At 46.4% G+C, this 19,045-nt stretch overlaps 3 long non-coding RNA genes across 3 annotated transcripts; 2 read left to right on the top strand and 1 right to left on the bottom strand.

The window, feature by feature from the left end:
• Positions 1-5,895: 5,895 nt before the first annotated feature.
• LOC134643238 (uncharacterized) lies at positions 5,896-11,449 on the top strand. The gene is made up of 3 exons (XR_010096359.1): positions 5,896-8,915; positions 10,980-11,083; positions 11,267-11,449. It is a non-coding gene; the product is annotated as an uncharacterized LOC134643238 (long non-coding RNA).
• Positions 11,446-13,892, top strand: LOC134643237 (uncharacterized). The gene is made up of 4 exons (XR_010096358.1): positions 11,446-11,553; positions 11,684-11,763; positions 12,581-12,744; positions 13,069-13,892. It is a non-coding gene; the product is annotated as an uncharacterized LOC134643237 (long non-coding RNA).
• Positions 13,893-13,942: 50 nt separating this feature from the next.
• Positions 13,943-15,265, bottom strand: LOC134643834 (uncharacterized). Its single transcript, XR_010096410.1, has 2 exons — positions 15,096-15,265; positions 13,943-14,278 (listed from the first exon to the last, which is right to left on the bottom strand). It is a non-coding gene; the product is annotated as an uncharacterized LOC134643834 (long non-coding RNA).
• Positions 15,266-19,045: the final 3,780 nt, after the last annotated feature.

A 19,045-nucleotide genomic window follows, 5' to 3' on the forward strand; every position in this document is an offset into this window, starting at 1 on the left:
AAGCACCTTGTCGGATGGGCCCCGGGTTATGCGTAAACCGGCCTAAGTGAGGACCTCGGACTCTCTCTGCCTCCCTCTCCTTTTTCCTCCTTCTGCTCCGTTCTTCTGCACCTCGCAGGCCAGCGCTTAGCCGGATGGGCCCCGAGTTACACGTAAACAGGCCTAAGTTGGGACCTCGGGCGCTCTGTGTTCCGTGGGTAATGTGTGACCCTTTAGGAATCGCGATGGGGTATTTCGCAACCCAAATGCACATTCGTAAGTTACAATGGCAAACACTGGGGTCTGGAGGGACCCCGAACGGCCGGAGGAAACAACTCTCAACTTCACATCATCATCATCATCGTCTCCTTCTCGGCAGTGTTCGCGTAAACGGACCTAAGTGAGGACCGGGGGTGCTTTCTACTCCGCGATTACTAAGGGGTCAAAGTGTTCCCATGATGGGGTATTTCACAACCCCAATGCACATTCGTAAGTTACGATGGCAAACCTTTGGGTCTGGCGGACCCACAAAACACCATGGCAACATCTCTCAACTTCACATCATCATCATCATCATCATCATCATCATCGTCTCCTTCTCGAGAGTGTTCGCGTAAACCAGCCTAAGTGAGGACTTCGGACTCTCCTTGCCTCCCCGTCCTCCTTCCTCCTTCTGCTCTGTTCTCCTGCTCCTCACAGACGAGCGCTTAGCTGAATGGGCCCTGGGTTATGCGTAAACCGTTGTAAGTGAGGACCTCGGACTCTCTCTGACTCCCTGTCCTCTTTCCTCCTTCTGCTCCGTTCTCCTGCGCCTCGCAGGTGAGCGCATAGCCAGATGGCCCCGAGTTACGCGTAAATAGGCCTAAGCGGGGACCTCAGGCGCTCTGTGTTCCATGGGTAATGTGTGACCCTTTAGGAATCGCGATGGGGTATTTCGCAACCCCAATGCACATTCGTAAGTTACAATGGCAAACACTGGGGTCTGGAGGGACCCCGAACGGCCGGAGGAAACAACTCTCAACTTCACATCATCATCATCATCATCGTCTCCTTCTCGGCAGTTTTCGTGTAAACGGGCCTAAGTGAGGACCGGGGGTGCTTTCTACTCCGCGATTACTAAGTGGTCAAAGTGTACCCACCATGGGGTATTTCGCAACCCCAATGCATATTCGAAAGTTACGATGGCAAACACTGCGGTCTGGAGGGACCCCGAACGGCCGGAGTAAACAACTCTCAACTTCACATCATCATCATCATCATCGTCTCCTTCTCGGCAGTGTTCGCGTAAACGGGCCTAAGTGAGGACCGGGGGTGCTTTCTACTCCGCGATTACTAAGTGGTCAAAGTGTACCCACCATGGGGTATTTCGCAACCTCAATGCACATTCGTAAGTTACGATGGCAAACACTGCGGTCTGGAGGGACCCCGAACGGCCGGAGTAAACAACTCTCAACTTCACATCATCATCATCATCATCGTCTCCTTCTCGGTTGTGTTCGCGTAAACCGACCTAAGCAAGGACCTCGGACTCCCCCTGCCTCAGCATCCTCCTTTCTCCTTCTCCTCGGTTCTCCTGCGCCTCGCTGTCCGACGCTTAGCTTTGCAGAGGGCAGTGTTCGCGTAAACCGGCTTCCATGAGGACCTCGGACTCCCCCTGTGTCCTTATCCTCCTACCTCCTGCTGCTCTGTTCTCCTGCTCCTCGAAGGCGAGCACTTAGCTGGATGGGCCCCGGGTTACGCGTAAACCGGCCTAAGCGGGGAACTTGAACTCTCCCTGCCTCCTGGTCCTCCTACCTCCTTCTGTTCCGTTCTCCTGCTCCTCGCAGGCAAGCGCCTAGCTGGTGGGCCCCGGGTTAGGCGTAAACCGGCCTTCGAGAGGAGCAGGGATGTTCTCTACTCCACGTTTACTATGGGGTCAAAGCGTACCCACGATGGGGTATTTCACAACCCCAATACACATTCGTAAGTTACGATTGCAAACACTGGGGTCTGGAGGGACCCCGAACCGCCGGAGGAAACAACTCTCAACTTCACATCATCATCATCATCATCATCATCGTCTCGTTTTCGACAGTGTTCGCGTAAACGGATCTCAGTGAGGACCTCGGACTCTCCCTGCCTCAGCGTCCTCCTTCCTCCTTCTGCTCCGTTCTCCTCCTCCTCGCAGGCGAGCGCCTAGCCGGATGGGTTCAAGGTTACACGAAAACGGGCCTAAGTGAGGACCTCGGACTCTCCCTGCCTCCAAGTCCTCCTTCCTCCTGCTGCTCCGTTCTCCTGCTCCTCACAGGCGAGCGCTTAGCGTGATGGGCCTCGGGTTAGGCGTAAACCGGCCTTCGAGAGGAGCAGGGATGTTCTCTACTCCACGTTTACTATGGGGTCAAAGCGTACCCACGATGCGGTATTTCGCAACCCCAATACACATTCGTAAGTTACGATTGCAAACACTGGGGTCTGGAGGGACCCCGAACCGCCATTCGTAAGTTACGATGGCAAACACTGGGGTCCGGAGGGACCACGAACCGCCGTGGGAAACAACTCTCAACTTCACATCATCATCATCATCATCGTCATTATCGTCGTCTCCTTCTCGGCAGTGTTCGCGTAAACGGGCCTAAGTGAGGACCTCGGACTCTCCCTGCCTCCAAGTCCTCATTCCTCCTTCTGTTCCGTTCTCCTGCTCCTCACAGGGGAGCGTTTAGGCGGATGGGCCTCGGGTTACGCGTAAAACGGCCTTCGAGAGGAGCAGGGATGTTCTCTACTCCACGATTACTATGGGGTCAAAGCGTACCCACGATGGGGTATTTCGCAACCCCAATACACATTCGTAAGTTACGATGGCAAACACTGGGGTATGGAGGGACCCAGAACCGCCATTCGTAAGTTACGATGGCAAACACTGGGGTCCGGAGGGACCCCGAACCGCCGGAGGAAACAACTCTCAACTTCACACCATCATCATTATCATCATCATCATCATCATCGTCGTCTCCTTCTCAGCAGTGTTCGCGTAAATGGGCCTGAGTGAGGACCTCAGACTCTCCCTGCCTCCAAGTCCTCCTTCCTCCTTCTGTTCCGTTCTCTTGCTCGTCACAGGGGAGCGTTTAGCCGGATGGGCCTCGGGTTATGCGTAAACCGGCCTTCGAGAGGAGTAGGGATGTTCTCTACTCCACGATTACTATGGGGTCAAAGCGTACCCACAATGGGGTATTTTGCAACCGCAATACACATTCGTAAGTTACGATTGCAAACACTGGGGTCTGGAGGGACCCCGAACCGCCATTCGTAAGTTACGATGGCAAACACTGGGGTCCGGAGGGACCCCAAACCGCCGGAGGAAACAACTCTCAACTTCACACCATCATCATCATCGCCGTCTCTTTCTCGGCAGTGTTCGCGTAAACGTCCCTAAGTGAGGACTTCGGACTCTCCCTGCCTCCAAGTCCTCATTCCTCCTTCTGTTCCGTTCTCCTGCTCGTCACAGGGGAGCGTTTAGCCGGATGGGCCTCGGGTTACGCGTAAAACGGCCTTCGAGAGGAGCAGGGATGTTCTCTACTCCACGATTACTATGGGGTCAAAGCGTACCCACGATGGGGTATTTCGCAACCCCAATACACATTCGTGAGTTACGATGGCAAACACTGGGGTATGGAGGGACCCCGAACCGCCATTCGTAAGTTACGATGGCAAACACTGCGGTCCGGAGGGACCCCAAACCGCCGGAGGAAACAACTCTCAACTTCACACCATCATCATCATCGTCGTCTCTTTCTCGGCAGTGTTCGCGTAAACGTCCCTAAGTGAGGACTTCGGACTCTCCCTGCCTCCAAGTCCTCCTTCCTCCTTCTGTTCCGTTCTCCTGCTCATCACAGGGGAGCGTTTAGCCGGATGGGCCTCGGGTTATGCGTAAACCGGCCTTCGAGAGGAGCAGGGATGTTCTCTATTCCACGATTACTATGGGGTATTTCGCAACCCCAATACACATTCGTAAGTTACGATTGCAAACACTGGGGTCTGGAGGGACCCCGAACCGCCATTCGTAAGTTACGATGGCAAACACTGGGGTCCGGAGGGACCCCAAACTGCCGGAGGAAACAACTCTCAACTTCACATCATCATCATCATCATCGTGGTCTCCTTCTCGGCAGTGTTCGCGTAAACCGGCCTAAGTGAGGACCTCGGACTCTCTTTGCCTCCTAGTCCTGCGACCTCCTTCTGTTCCATTCTCCTGCTCCTCGCAGGTGAGCGCTTTGCCGGATGGGCCTTGGGTTACGCGTAAATGGGCCTGAGTGAGGACCTCGGGCTCTCCGTTGCTCCTCGTCTGCCTTGCTCCTTCTCCATCGTTCTCCTGCGCCTCGCTAGTAAAAGAGCAGCTGTTTGGTCTGCCTATTACGCGAACACCGCCCTCCGTTTGGACCTCGGGCTCTCCGTGCCTCCTCGTCCTCCTTGCTCCCTCTACATCCTTGTCCCGCTCCTCGCTAGAGTACGCTTAGGTTTGCAGAGGGTGGGTTTCGCGAACACCCTCTTCGGTGAAGACCTTGGGATCTCCGTTGCTCCCCGTCTTCCTTGCCCCTTCTACATTACTCTCAAGTGCCTCGCTAGTGAAAGAGCAGCTGTTTGGCCTGCCTATTACGCGAACACCATCCTCCGTTTGGACTTCAGAAACTCCTTGCCTCCTCCTCATCCTTGCTCCCTCTACATCATTCAGATGCTCCTCGCTAGCGTACGCTTAGGTCTCCGGAGGGCCGGTTTCGCGAACACCCCCCTTCGGTGAGGACCTCGGGCTTTCCGTGCCTCCGTGTCCTCCTTGCTTTCTCTCCATCATTCTCAAGTGCCTCGCTAGTGAAAGCGCAGCTGTTTGGCCTGCCCATTACGCGAACACCGCCCTCTGTTTATGCTCCTCGCTAGCATACGCTTATGTCTGCGGAGGGCCGGTTTCGCGAACACCCCCTTCGGTGAGGACCTCGGGATCTCCGTTGCTCCGCGTCCTCCTTGCTCCTTCTCCTTCGTTCTCATGCGCCTCGCTAGTGAAAGAGAAGCTGTTTGGCCTGCCTAGTACACGAACACCGCCCTCGGTTTATGCTCCTCGCGAGAGTAGGCTGAGGTCTGCGGAGGGTGTAGAGATTAGGAAATTATTTTACTGGTACTATTCATAACCATTATTGTTTCTGTTGCATCACTGATCATTTACCATTATCATTTCATCAGAGCATTTTTGAAGTTGTCGATGTTACATGAAATTCTCTATTTCAAGTCTGTATTTCAGGTGTTGTCATACCCACATGATAATCTTTCATTGCAGGTGCAACTGTAATCATGCTATCTATATTGCATTTTGTGCTTATTAGAGAGTTGAAGCTGGGTTAGGTCAATTAAGGGTCTGAAGCTACGGGCAGCGTGAGGTCTGGCCGATCAATGGAGAAAGTTAAGGTGACCCAAGTTAAGATGATTCCATATCTGCTTACACTACAACACATCCCATATAATAAAATCACAGCATGGAGGCCTGTGGGCCCAGCACAGCCTGCTGCAGGGGAATCTGCCCGGCAACAGGTGACTCGGAAGAGGTTCATTGAGGCCAAGACACACAAGACACATAATGGGGCCTACACACATACACACACAGTTTCTCAACTTGTTTTGCTCAAAACTGCTACGTGACTTGTCCAGTGTACTTGACTGTTTAGCAATAACAGAGAACATCTGGAGTAGGGAGTAAAGGGTGTTAAGGGTCCGATGTACTGGAGTGTTCTTAGATTACGAGAATTGATACTTAGATTTCCAGTAAATCCAAGTGTTCTGACGCATATTATTCGTCATCAACTGTTATATATACCACTCCTCATTTGTTGTTCTGGGGAGATCGGCTCTGGGAGTGTGATGATGCTCATCTTCCCCACATATATGTGTTTAATAAAATCACTATTTTGACATCTACTGGGACCTCCAGTCGTTTGTCCTTTCCTCAAAATACGAACCATGACAGTTTTGGTGCCGAAATCCCGGTTTGAGGGGGGACTTTGGTTGGTGGTTTGGCTGAGGTCTGGTGGTGTCAAATAGACGGACGGGAGTCCAGCAGGTCGACTGAGTGATGGGGGCCCTTAATAAGGTAAGCACCACCTGTTGATTAAAAGGTGCTGAATTTGGGAATTAAGCTAAATTAAATGTTCACTCAGTAGAGTTGCTGGGGATTTTGTCTGTGGTGATTTTGGGTAATTAGTGAAAAAATAAAAAGTTTGGGGATATTTGACTGACAAAATTTGTTGCTGTTAATTTTGGGGTGAATTTTAAGTTAATAAGTGGTGTTTTTAAGTTAATATGCTTTGTGGTTAAGTTACTGGGTTATATTTGTTGACTGTGACGCCAGCCAAGCAGGCATTTAGATTAGGGTATTTGGCTGAGGGATTTTATCCCCGTTTTGACCAGCAGGATTAGATCCGGGCATCAGATAACAAACTGTTGGTGCTTGGAGCCCACAGTGATGCTTTTAAAGAGTATTTAAATTAGTCTAGGACCGGAGTTGGACTCCGAGGAGCGCAGTTGCTCAGCGTGTGGCAACGACCGGTAACCGTGGACGCACGGTTATCTCTGGCGGCGTCCAGTAGCCCGGGTGGCCTCCCGCGGGACTTCGGGCACCCGTTAAAAGGCTAGGTAGTACAGGATTACCTTTTTACTGCGCTGATTGAATGAAGGTTGGACCGGCCGTAACCATTTAAACGTGACTGACCGGTGAGCTTTAAGTATAGCTGAAGGCGCAAGTGTGATACTTAGATGCTGGATGTGGAGCTCTCTTGTCAAGCTGCGGGAAGCGGTTATAAATTAATTAGGGCCTAGATATTTGACCACTCTCGGAGAGGGCGTTCCCGAAGCGGGTTGATTGATCAGCAAGGTTGGACCTGGCCTTAGAAGGTTTTAAATTAGTCAAAAAGTTAGGTGTGATGCTACAGAGGTTTTAATAGGAATAAGTGACAGGAATAAGGATAAAATAAGGATAAGGACAAGAATAAGGAACGGTTGAATAACTTGTCCTGGCATCTGGTGTCTTTTTGTTTTTTTTCTCATGTTGATACAGGCCTGTGTATATAAAATAAAGTGTAAATTAGCTGTGTAAATTGCTTATACTGATTATAACTGGGTGTGCTGTGAAACTGATTTAATACAGAAGCTGAGTGTATGACGAGTAAACAAAAGAGAGTGTGTTTGTGGTGTGTAGAAATCGCGGTAGGAAGCCGTGTCCCGAGTTATTGTAAACTGTGAAGTCAATTGGGGGGTTGAATTTGGTTTTATATTCTTTTGAGGGAGAGAAACGGCGGTGTCGAGTCCGTGGCGCAGTTTGAAAATTTGTGAGGTGTATAAGAGTGGATGACAGCCGCTCTGTGTGCCGTCTGGGGCGTTGTCCAGAATAAGCAGAGAAAGAAGTGTCTCACAGAAAGTTTGGATGGGTCTGCGAGAAGCATGAAGTGTGTGTGAGCCACCCTCGAGAGGCGGGGTTCACAGGCGGAGTGAACGAGGAGTAAAATGTGTGTGCATAAGAGAGTTAGAGAGAAAGAAAAGGTGGGGGCTGAGTGACCAGCCTGTGAGTGTGTGTGAATTCCTGGATGACAGAGGAGGGAGAAGTAGTGGATTAGTTGAATTTTCTGTGAAGTAATAATAGCCAAGGAATCCTAGTGATAAATAATAAAGAAAACTAAACAGTGGACTAGTGTTAAGGTAATGATAAATAAATTGATAAAATTAACAGAGACATTTAAAGGTGATCAAGTACTCAAGGATGAATGGAGGATTTGTTTGCTGACTGCATGAGAGCTGTTGGGGTGAAATGAAAATGAGGATAGAGTAGTGAGTTCACAGGTTAATGTGTGGGTGTAAAACAATGGGGTAAAAGAAAGTAAAAAAGAAAAAGAGAAAGAAAGTGACGAAAGCAAAGAAAATAAAAAGTGTGGAAGGGTGAGTGAGACATTGTCTCCAACTGGGGAAGCAGAGATAGTAGAGGTGATCTTATTCCCCTGCTGGACACAAAAAGAAAACATAAGTTGGAGTGTTGTGGATGAAAATAATTAATTACAACATCAAGAAGACTCTTTGTGTTTGCGGTTCAGAGCAAATGAAAGTGCACATTTGGGGTTTAAAGGCAGTAGAGTTCAAAACAAAATAAGTAGAGATGTGTTGCTTTAGGAGTGATTAAAACATCTGGAGTCACAGTAAATAATGAAAGTCTCTCAGTCTGTCGTTTACAGGTGGGGAACGGACCTGGATCAATTCTCCATGGGCAGCAGTCGGCAGTAAATTATAGGTTAAAATCATTAGAAAAGTAGAAACACCCAGCCAGACTTTTTGGCTGAATTGTTTTGCAGCTTCTCGTCTTTATCCTGAATAAGCGAGCTCCAAGGAAGCTAATCTCTCCCTGAAGACACAGAGGGCAGTTCCAGAAGCACAAGCATGAACATCAACAGTGGACAGCAGTCCAAGAGACAATACCGGAGATCTGAGCAGAGAGGTCCAGCAGCACTATGGGCAAGCGGCATCAGAAAGAGAAGATCCACCATCTAGATTGGATGGATGGAGATGCGTTTCCAACAAGCTGCAACCTCACTGTGCGTGAAGGACCTTTGAGAAGTCTGTCTGAGCTTGACATTTGCCATGTTTGGAGCAAGATGGCAATGAAAGAGACAGTGGGACAACGAGATACGCGGGGACAAAGTTGAAGAAGACTGACTGACATTGGACTGAAAAGTGGGGGAGAAGAACGGAGGGAATGGAGCAGGTGAGGACAGAGGAATGCTGTTTTAGTGTGGGGACTCAAATTGGGGTTAGAGAATCCAGGGAGACAGACGACTGCCTGGAAGTGGAGGATTGATTGGTTTGGCTGAGGTCTGGTGGTGTCAAATAGACGGACGGGAGTCCAGCAGGTCGACTGAGTGATGGGGGCCCTTAATAAGGTAAGCACCACCTGTTGATTAAAAGGTGCTGAATTTGGGAATTAAGCTAAATTAAATGTTCACTCAGTAGAGTTGCTGGGGATTTTGTCTGTGGTGATTTTGGGTAATTAGTGAAAAAATAAAAAGTTTGGGGATATTTGACTGACAAAATTTGTTGCTGTTAATTTTGGGGTGAATTTTAAGTTAATAAGTGGTGTTTTTAAGTTAATATGCCATGACAAGGGCCTATTACGCGAACACCGCCCTCCAGTTGGACCTCGGGCTCTCCGTTGCTCCTCGTCCTCCTTGCTCCTTCTCCTTCTTCTTCGTTCTCATGCACTTCGCTAGTGAAAGAGAAGCTGTTTGGCCTTCCTATTACGCGAACACCGCCCTCCAGTTGGATCTCGGGCTCTCCGTTGCTCCTCGTCCTCCTCGCTCCCTCTACATCGTTCTCAAGCGCCTCGCTAGTAAAAGAGAAGCTGTTTGGCCTTCCTATTACGCGAACACCGCCCTCCAGTTGGATCTCGGGCTCTCCGTTGCTCCTCGTCCTCCTCGCTCCCTCTACATCGTTCTCAAGCGCCTCGCTAGTAAAAGAGAAGCTGTTTGGCCTGCCCATTACGCGAACACCGCCCTCTGTTTATGCTCCTCGCTAGCGTACGCTTATGTCTGCGGAGGGCCGGTTTCTTGAACACCGCCTTCGGTGAGGACCTCTGGATCTCCTTTGCTCCTCGTCCTCCCTGCTCCCTCTCCTTTGTTCTCATGCGCCTCGCTAGTGAAAGAGAAGCTGTTTGGCCTGCCTATTATGCGAACACTGCCCTCCAGTTGGACCTCGGGCTCTCCATGCCTCCTCGTCCTCCTCGCTCCCTCTACATCGTTCCCCTGCGCCTCGCTAGTGAAAGAGCAGCTGTTTGGCCTGCCTATTACGCGAACACCGCCCTCCATTTGGACCTCGGGCTCTCCGTGCCTCCGTGTCCTCCTTGCTTTCTCTCCATCATTCTCAAGTGCCTCGCTAGTAAAAGCGCAGCTGTTTGGCCTGCCCATTACGCGAACACCGCCCTCCGTTTATGCTCCTCGCTAGCGTACGCTTATGTCTGCGGAGGGCCGGTTTCGCGAACACCCCCTTCGGTGAGGACCTCGGGATCTCCGTTGCTCCTCGTCCTCCTTGCTCCTTCTCCTTCGTTCTCATGCGCCTCGCTAGTGAAAGAGAAGCTGTTTGGCCTTCCTATTACGCGAACACTGCCCTCCAGTTGGACCTCGGGCTCTCCGTTGCTACTCGTCCTCCTTGCTCCCTCTACATCGTTCTCAAGTGCCTCGCTAGTGAAAGCGAAGCTGTTTTGCCTGCCTATTACGTGAACACCGCCCTCCAGTTGGACCTCGGGCTCTCCGTGTCTCCTCCTCCTCCTTGCTCCCTCTCATTGTTCTCAAGTGCCTCGCTAGTGAAAGAGCAGCCGTTTGGCCTACCCATTACGTGAACATGGCCCTCCGTTTATGCTCCTCGCGAGCGTACGCTTAGGCCTGCGGATGGCCGGTTTCGCGAACACCGCCCTCTAGTTGGACCTCGGGCTCTCCGTTGCTCCTCGTACTCCTTACTCCCTCTACATCTTTCTCAAGCGCCTCGCTACTGAAAGAGCAGCTCTGTGGCCTGCCTACTACGCGAACACCGCCCTCCGTTTGGACTTCAGACACTCCTTGCCTCCTCCTCATCCTTGCTCCCTCTACATCGTTCTCAAGTGCCTCGGTAGCGTACGCTTAGGTCTGCGGAGGGCGGGTTACGCGAACACCACCATCTTTGAGGAACCCAGTACCTCCTACACACACACACACACACACCCACACACACACACACACACACACGAGGCAGTGAGGAGGAGAAGGAGGTTGTTGCTACGCCTGCGTCGCGAAACCAGGGCTCATTGTGTGCGCGCCCGGAGTAGCTACAGGGAAACACGTGGGACAACCGACCAGTTTGGGGTCATGGTTTATTCAACGCGTATTTTCAGTGTGGTTTAACTTGGTAATCTGATCTGAAAGACTTTCCCTGAATGTGCCTTAATTTCACCTCTTTTTCCTTTCTCCTTTTCTTAGCTTACTGAAAATGTTGGCGACCAAAGGCCGGATTCAGGGACGTGTGCTGCTTGTGCTACTCGCGTTACATGGGCAAACTGCTTGCTGTCATCATCGATACAAAGGTAAAGTGCAATCCCAGGGTTGTGTGCTGCTTGTGGTACTCGCTTTATGTAGACAAACTGCTTGCTGTCAACATCGATACAAAGATAACAAAAGAATAGCCTAGTGTAACGTAGTGTTTCATGTTTTGTTTTGTTTTTTTCTAGAATGATTCAAATGTAACCATCGTTTCCCCAACCCCGCAGGCTCTGCGACCCGTGAAGAACTGAGACTCCTTCTGGTCGGTAAAACAGGCTCGAGAAAGAGTGCGTCCGGAAACACCATCCTGGGGGATGCGTACGCTTTCAAAGAGGACGTTTCGCCCGAGTCTCTCACCGACAGCTGTCTCAGAAAAGAGGCAGAGGGCGACAAACTGGTGGGAGAGGATGTGGTGAAAATCGGCCAGCTGCGGCTGGTCACAGAGTGTTACAAAGGAGATTACTGAGATTCGTTTGTAACAAAAGGCTGATTCTTTCAATGCACGCATCCTACGGTGAGATTTATATCATGTATTCACAGCCACCAGAGGCGCTGTACAGCACCGAGCGCCTGAAACACGGACAGTTTGTTGATATTTTTTTAATGTAAACCTTTTTTTTTCATGTAAACCTGTTCTTGTGAAGAATGAAGGGACTCTGCAGCGAAACGGAGAGACCAACCTCTGACTGAGTGCCTGTTTTCGCAGTCTGACCACCTGTTGAAGGTAACGTGCTAACGTGGCTAACGCTAGCATCACCGCACGTAGCCCCGTTATTTTAAGGTCATCTTATCTTATGAAAATTTTACGTCGCAGCTGTATGAGCTAGCTACGTGTTTTGTAAGCTGCTGTGCTCTTCACAAATTAAGCTGGAAGCAGCTCAGACTGTTAGAACCAGCACTGAGCCATGTTACATTTATACAGTGTTAGAGCAATGGCTGCAACCTACAGCCTTTAAACTAGCGATTAAAATGCTGACAGTAAACTCGTCAGTCCAGATGTTACCGCATTACTTTGTGATACTTAGAGTTAAAACAACTGAGACAGGCTGATTAAAATAACAGCTGTCAGTTCTCTCATTCCTTATATCAAGACTGGAGATCACACTACTGATTTCAGTTCATTTAATATGTGAGTGCACAGATTCATTCTCAACTGGACATAAATGATGATCAAAGGTTGTATATATGATGAATTCATCAAATCCCAGCCTCTAACACAGTGCACTGAATCTTAGCTTTGAATGTCCAGTATATTTTAATCAGTGCAATTTAAGCATTCACTGAACCTACAGTATCTACACCTGTGTGGCAAATGTGTGGTAAAGACACAGATAATGAAATTTAATTATTAATACAATATACATCATGAAAAACGAAAGCTGAAATTGATTCAGTTTAGTACTTTTCTCTGTATGCTCTGTGATTATAAAGGCCTTAAATTCTGTGATATATACTGTAAATGATTTTCACAGAGGTCTTAAAGTAGTTAAATCACTGCTGATAGTCTGGTTGTTTATATTTTCACGTTTTTGTGTCTGTAGGGCTGTTTGATGACGATTTGGACTCCTCTGGGAGACGAGGACACACCCACATCTGTTCCATACTGCAGCCATTGATGGTGTTACGGCTCTGAGTCAGCTTTGGGCCATTAGATGCACACACTGGAAAACCAGCACCTTCATGCAGGAGAGACGGCCTCAGTGATGTAGGTTCATAAGCGAGTTCAAACATTTCTGGCCTCTTATCACTTAGATTCCTTAATCTTAAAAGTGGATGCATTTAAAGCAGGAACTGCACACCTAGCTGTCAAAAGTTTGGCAGCATGAGTAAAGTTTTGTAGGGTCCTTGTTAAAAATTCCACAAGCACCACATTTGTCATATATAGTTCATTTTGTACAGGACATTTTTGAAATTATAAACTATATATTCTAGTTGTCCACTTGTCAGTAATTTTTGAGTCAATGGATGTTAGTGATAAATCAGTGGTGATTCACCTGCAAATGTTTTTAACAAACTTTGTTTTTTGTAGAATTCATCAGCAGCTGTGGAGAGATGCATTTGAATATCTTCTGGTTCCACTTTTCCTTACCTGGAAGCTGAGGATGGCTGATTTCTGACAAGGACACACACCTCAGCGCTTATCATGGGTGTTACATCCTCCGTGCAGCAATTCCAGAGAAAACGAGAGAGCAACGACCACTCATTAAGACCAGACAGAAATCTGTCCCTTTCTGGCAGCTTTGGAAACTTCCAATAAGAAAGTTTGCATTCTTAGAACAATGCTGGGTCGTGTGTGATGTGTCATCATATGAGGATATTACATTTTGACTTAATTCTGCTCAATTAAGTGTTTTGATCGTTGATCCAGTATGGCAGCTTTGTGTTGTGCTGCAAGTTAAAACTCATTGTCCTCATGAGCACAGCATCTAACAACTCTCCTTAAAAAAACCGAATGACTTTAACTGGACACAATGGTTTCCAATGGGAGATACATTCATCACTCATCCGTGACACTGGAGAAGTCACCTGGATGAGTGATAAAACAATTTTCCATGGAAAATCCAGAGGAACTAAACTTTCTTGTTTCTCTGGGCTCAATTTCAGCCTCAGGGGCATCTCTCAGAAGAAAACATTTTGCCAATAATCAGATAGAAAGATTGTTGAACCAGGTGGTATTCTCTGGAGTTTAAGACCAAAACTGAACTCAGTGAATTGACATTAGACTGGAATTCATAAGATGAACAGAAATACTGCTGAAGCTGATTATATATATATATATATATATATATATATGTATATGTGTGTGTGTGTGTGTGTTCTTTTTTTTTCTCCAATTCACCAGGTCTGTAAAGTTCAGTATGACTGTGGCACATGATGCAAAAGAATAAATACAGAAGAATAAAGACTTTGTGAATAACTTTACTCTTCTTAAAAATAACTCATAAAACAAGTAAAAGTACAAATGTGTACAAGTTAGAGACTTACTCAATAAGTTTACACTCTTTTGGAGTGATTTTAATTATGTGTTAAAGAAGAAAGAGATTAGGAGGTAAAGTAGAGGATGCAGAGTCCATCATCACTGAGGCCGTCTCTCCTGCATGAAGGTGCTGGTTTTCCAGTGTGTGCGTCTGATGGCCCAAAGCTGCCTCAGAGCCGTAACACCATCAACGGCTGCAGTATGGAACAGGTATGGGTGTGTCCTCATCTCCCAGAGGAGTCCAAATCGTCATCAAACAGCCCTACAGACACAAAAACGTGAAAATATAAACAACCAGACTATCAGCAGTGATTTAAGTACTTTAAGACCTCTGTGAAAATCATTTACAGTATATATCACAGAATTTAAGGCCTTTATAATCACAGAGCATACAGAGAAAAGTACTAAACTGAATCAATTTCAGCTTTCATTTTTCATGATGTATATTGTATTAATAATTAAATTTCATTATCTGTATCTTTACCACACATTTGCCACACAGGTGTAGATACTGTAGGTTCAGTGAATGCTTAAATTTCACTGATTAGAATATACTGGACATTCAAAGCTAAGATTCAGCACACTGTGTTAGAGGCTGGGATTTGATGACTTCATCATATATACAACCTTTGATCATCATTTATGTCCAGTTGAGAATGAATCTGTGCACTCACATATTAAATGAACTGAAATCAGTAGTGTGATCTCCAGTCTTGATATAAGGAATGAGAGAACTGACAGCTGTTATTTTAATCAGCCTGTCTCAGTTGTTTTAACTCTAAGTATCACAAAGTAATGCGGTAACATCTGGACTGACGAGTTTACTGTCAGCATTTTAATCGCTAGTTTAAAGGCTGTAGGTTGCAGCCATTGCTCTAACACTGTATAAATGTAACATGGCTCAGTGCTGGTTCTAACAGTCTGAGCTGCTTCCAGCTTAATTTGTGAAGAGCACAGCAGCTTACAAAACACGTAGCTAGCTCATACAGCTGCGACGTAAAATTTTCATAAGATAAGATGACCTTAAAATAACGGGGCTACGTGCGGTGATGCTAGCGTTAGCCACGTTAGCACGTTACCTTCAACAGGTGGTCAGACTGCGAAAACAGGCACTCAGTCAGAGGTTGGTCTCTCCGTTTCGCTGCAGAGTCTCTTCATTCTTCACATATCCGTGTCGAGCCGAGTGTAAATCCCGAGGCTGAACGGCCTTTGTACAAGCACACACGCTTCTTAGCAGGCAGGGCGAAGCTATGAGCTACAAAAATCCAGGCAGACAGCCTGTGTCTGACCAACCAATCAGAGAGCTCCTTACATCCCACGGTGTGGCTAATTTGAATAGCCTCCAGCAAGTTGTTAATCGAAGAGCTAATCCAGCAGCTAATCCAGCACCTAATCCCGGAGCGAACAGGAAAGGGAAATGGATTTTGAACTGCAGTTTATTGAACTGCAGTTTATTAAAGTGCAAATGGAAAAAGGATTTTGAACTGCAGTTTATTAAAGTGCAAGTGGAAAAAGGATTTTGAACTGCAGTTTATTAAATTGCAAGTGGAAAAAGGATTTTGAAATGCAGTTTATTAAAGTGCAAGTGGAAAAAGGATTTTGAACTGTAGTTTATTAAAGTGCAAATGGAAAAAGGATTTTGAACTGCAGTTTATTAAATTGCAAGTGGAAAAAGGATTTTGAAATGCAGTTTATTAAATTGGAATTCAAAAATGAATTTACAATTGCAGAATTTATTCTACAATTCATTATTTAAGCACAGAAATTTTTATTTCGATGCGCATGGCTTTTGTGGTCCTCCATATGTTTAACCTGAGTAGCGAAAGACCGCGGGGGTTTGAAAATGATGTGCCGGGAGTTTGCTGTTCTCGTCAGCTCAGATATTTGAAGTTTACACAGCTACATTCTCGCCTGAAAATATGTTAAAAGTTTATTTTGCGACCCAGAAAGAGTAATAAGAGTAATATTAAAACTAAGTAGCTGCAGTTAGTAGTAGCCATTGTTGGAAACTGGAATTCGCTGGGCCAATCTGGGATATGGTTTTTCAATTTTGTTGTCTGGGTGGAAAATCGGGAGAAATTTGGGAGAATGGTGGCTCCGGGAGATTTTCGGGAGGGGGACTGAAATTCGGGATTCTCCCGGAAAAATCGGGAGGGTTGGCATGTATGGATGACATACTTCAATTCAATATATAAGACTTTAAGAATGCACAGGCATCTACCTAAAATATATTTATTTAATCATCTGTGATATTACTAGCTACAATTATAATGTATTTTTCATCTCCCTTGAATGAACAGGCAGCCTTAAAGTACTTAAACAAACTTGATGCAGCAGTAAAATAAGCATTTAAAACACCAATAAAATTAAAAGAACTGAGCCTGTGTCAAGGTGGGTGCAGTGGCAGGATGAAGGATCCAAAATGCAGGACTCGTACATGGATTGACAACTTAAAGCAGCAGCTTTTATTTTTGGGAAGACTTCCTATAGAAAAAAACCCTCAAAAAACTAGAGACGAAACTGGAAACTAGCAATAAGAAACACACACTAGAAAACAAACCAGGAACTGAGAGCTAGAGCTTAGCCAAGAAACCGAAGGAAGAAACACAGCAAAGTGAGGGTGGTACGACATGATACCAGACAGAGCAAAACACAGGTCATAAATACACCAGGGAGTAACGAGGGAAAATAAGACGTAAAGACAGCTGGGACTAATCTGACATAAAGGGGAAGGAAAACTCAAAACACTGAACACAGGACACAGACTTTCAAAGTAAAACAGGAAACACAATTGCAGAGGGTCTTCTTTGCAGTTTGAAATTTCTTCTTTGCCTCTTGTGATGTGGTTTTCTCTTCTTTTAGTGCTTTCCTGCACATCCAGCCGCTGCTTTCTATTTTCTGCTTCCTTTTTACCTTGTTTTTTTGCACCTTCTCTTCACTTTAGATCAGCGGTCCCCAACCCCCGGGCCACGGACCGGTACCGGTCTGTGAGACTCGGGTGTGAAATGTATGGTTTTCAGGGTTTTGATCGGTTTTTAGCGTTATTTTGTTATCGTTTTTTTCGTTAACGTGGTTTTCCTGGGTCTTTTCACGTGTGTTATGAATAAATCTTCTTTTTTTCTGTACCGGTACTAGTTTTATTTTGTTGTATTTATCCGCGACACCTTAAAGGCCGGTCCGTGAAAATATTGTGGGGCACAAACCGGTCCGTGGCGCAAAAAAGGTTGGGGACTGCTGCTTTAGATGACTTGACTCGACTTGTAATACTTTCTTCCTAAGTTTGTCAATTGTTTCCTTGTTTTCATCAAGACAACTGCACATGTTAGCTTGTTCAGTCAGCAAATTTTCCACAATCAATTTTTTTTGCCTCTTCTTTAAATTTTACATTTTCGGCCTGTATTTTTTTAAATGCTCCTCTTAGCTCAATCAGCTCATAGACTGTGGTGTTTGGTGAAGCCCTCACCAATCCTCTAGTGGATCTCCCCTTATTCATTTTGACCTTTTAATCAAAGAAACAAACATACGGTATAGAAGTGAAGTTTTTAATGTTTTTTTCTTCTTCAAAGATTGTTGAAAGGTCCTTTAAAACACACCTTTGATCCTGCAGGCCCATATGACAGAGAATATGCATCTTCTTTTTCATATCTTAATTTATATTTAATTGTGCTGTGGTTTGCAGTGTTTTGTGTTGTTTCATTTTAAATTTGTTTAAGAGGAAAAGCTGAAAATTTAAATAGTTAAAAGTTGAACAGTGACTAGTTGGTTTTTGTATTATATGATTTATTTATTACATTTTATGTGGAGTGACTAAATAAAAGTATATTTACGGTGGCCCCTAGAGACAAAGCAGCACGTACAAACTTCAAAACACGTACAAACCCTGAAGCACGTACATACTCCAAAACACGTAAAAACTCAGAAGCACGTAAAAACTCCAAAACACATAAAAACTCAGGATACGTCCACACGTACCCGGGTATTTTTGAAAACGGAGATTTTTCCATGCGTTTGCACCTTTCGTCCACACGTAAACGGCGTTTTCGGTCACTGAAAACGGAGATTTCTAAAAATGCCTGTCAGGGTGGATATTTTCGAAAACTCAGTTTTTGCATTTACGCGTGGATGAGGAAAACGGAGAAAACGCAGCGTCAAAGATGTGCGCCTTTTTTGACGTTGTTAGAGTGAATAGCTAAACATTTGTCATTTTTATGTTTACCATTTGTCCATTGTTTTAGCTCTGTGAAAGGAATTCTTTCTTTCCTCCCATCCCCAGATTCTCGAGGTTCTGGGTGCGAGGTTGAAGTGTTTTATCACAGGAACATCCTTTTGAAGGTCTGTTTGATGTTTGGTAGAATTTCCTGCCCTTTGTATGGTTTCACTGTGTTACCTATGGTAAACCATACATTGGGTGAGGGGGAGACTACCCTCTTTATGACCAAGGATGTTCCCCCTGCTTTTAGGGTTTATGACCCTTTGATCAGCAGGAGGGCACCTACATACACACACACACCTATCTACACACACACACACACACACTCTTGTGTATACATTTACATACAGTGCCTTTCTTTGTAACCAAAGGGGGTTGCAAGGGGAGGTGTTTTGTAAACTATTGTTTGAAGTTTGTCAATAAAAGGCAGCGAGAGGAGGCTATCAGTGTGGTCATTTTCGTGCTGGACACAGAGGTGGCCTCCCTTGCGCAAGTAATCGATCGAACACTGTTGCCTTGTTTTTCTTTCATGGGAATAAGTCCTGGATACAGCGGGGTCTGAGTTAGACCCAACATTTTTTGGTCCTTCGAAGCCGGATTCCAAGAATTTCGCCGCACACTGAGGAGAGAGAGGACACGCCGCAGACTGTCGACAACCAGGCCGTTAGGACGCCTGACAAAGCCCTGGAGTGTTAAATTCGCGACCAGGCCGGTGGAATAGCGTCTGAACTCCCCTCGTGGACGGCGACTGACGGGATTCTGGGACTCTCCTGTGAACGAAACGCAACACAACGGTAAGCAAGTAGAGAGCGTCTCTAT

This window comes from Pelmatolapia mariae, linkage group LG15 (genome assembly GCF_036321145.2).
Source record: "Pelmatolapia mariae isolate MD_Pm_ZW linkage group LG15, Pm_UMD_F_2, whole genome shotgun sequence".
NCBI classification, from domain to species: domain Eukaryota; kingdom Metazoa; phylum Chordata; class Actinopteri; order Cichliformes; family Cichlidae; genus Pelmatolapia; species Pelmatolapia mariae.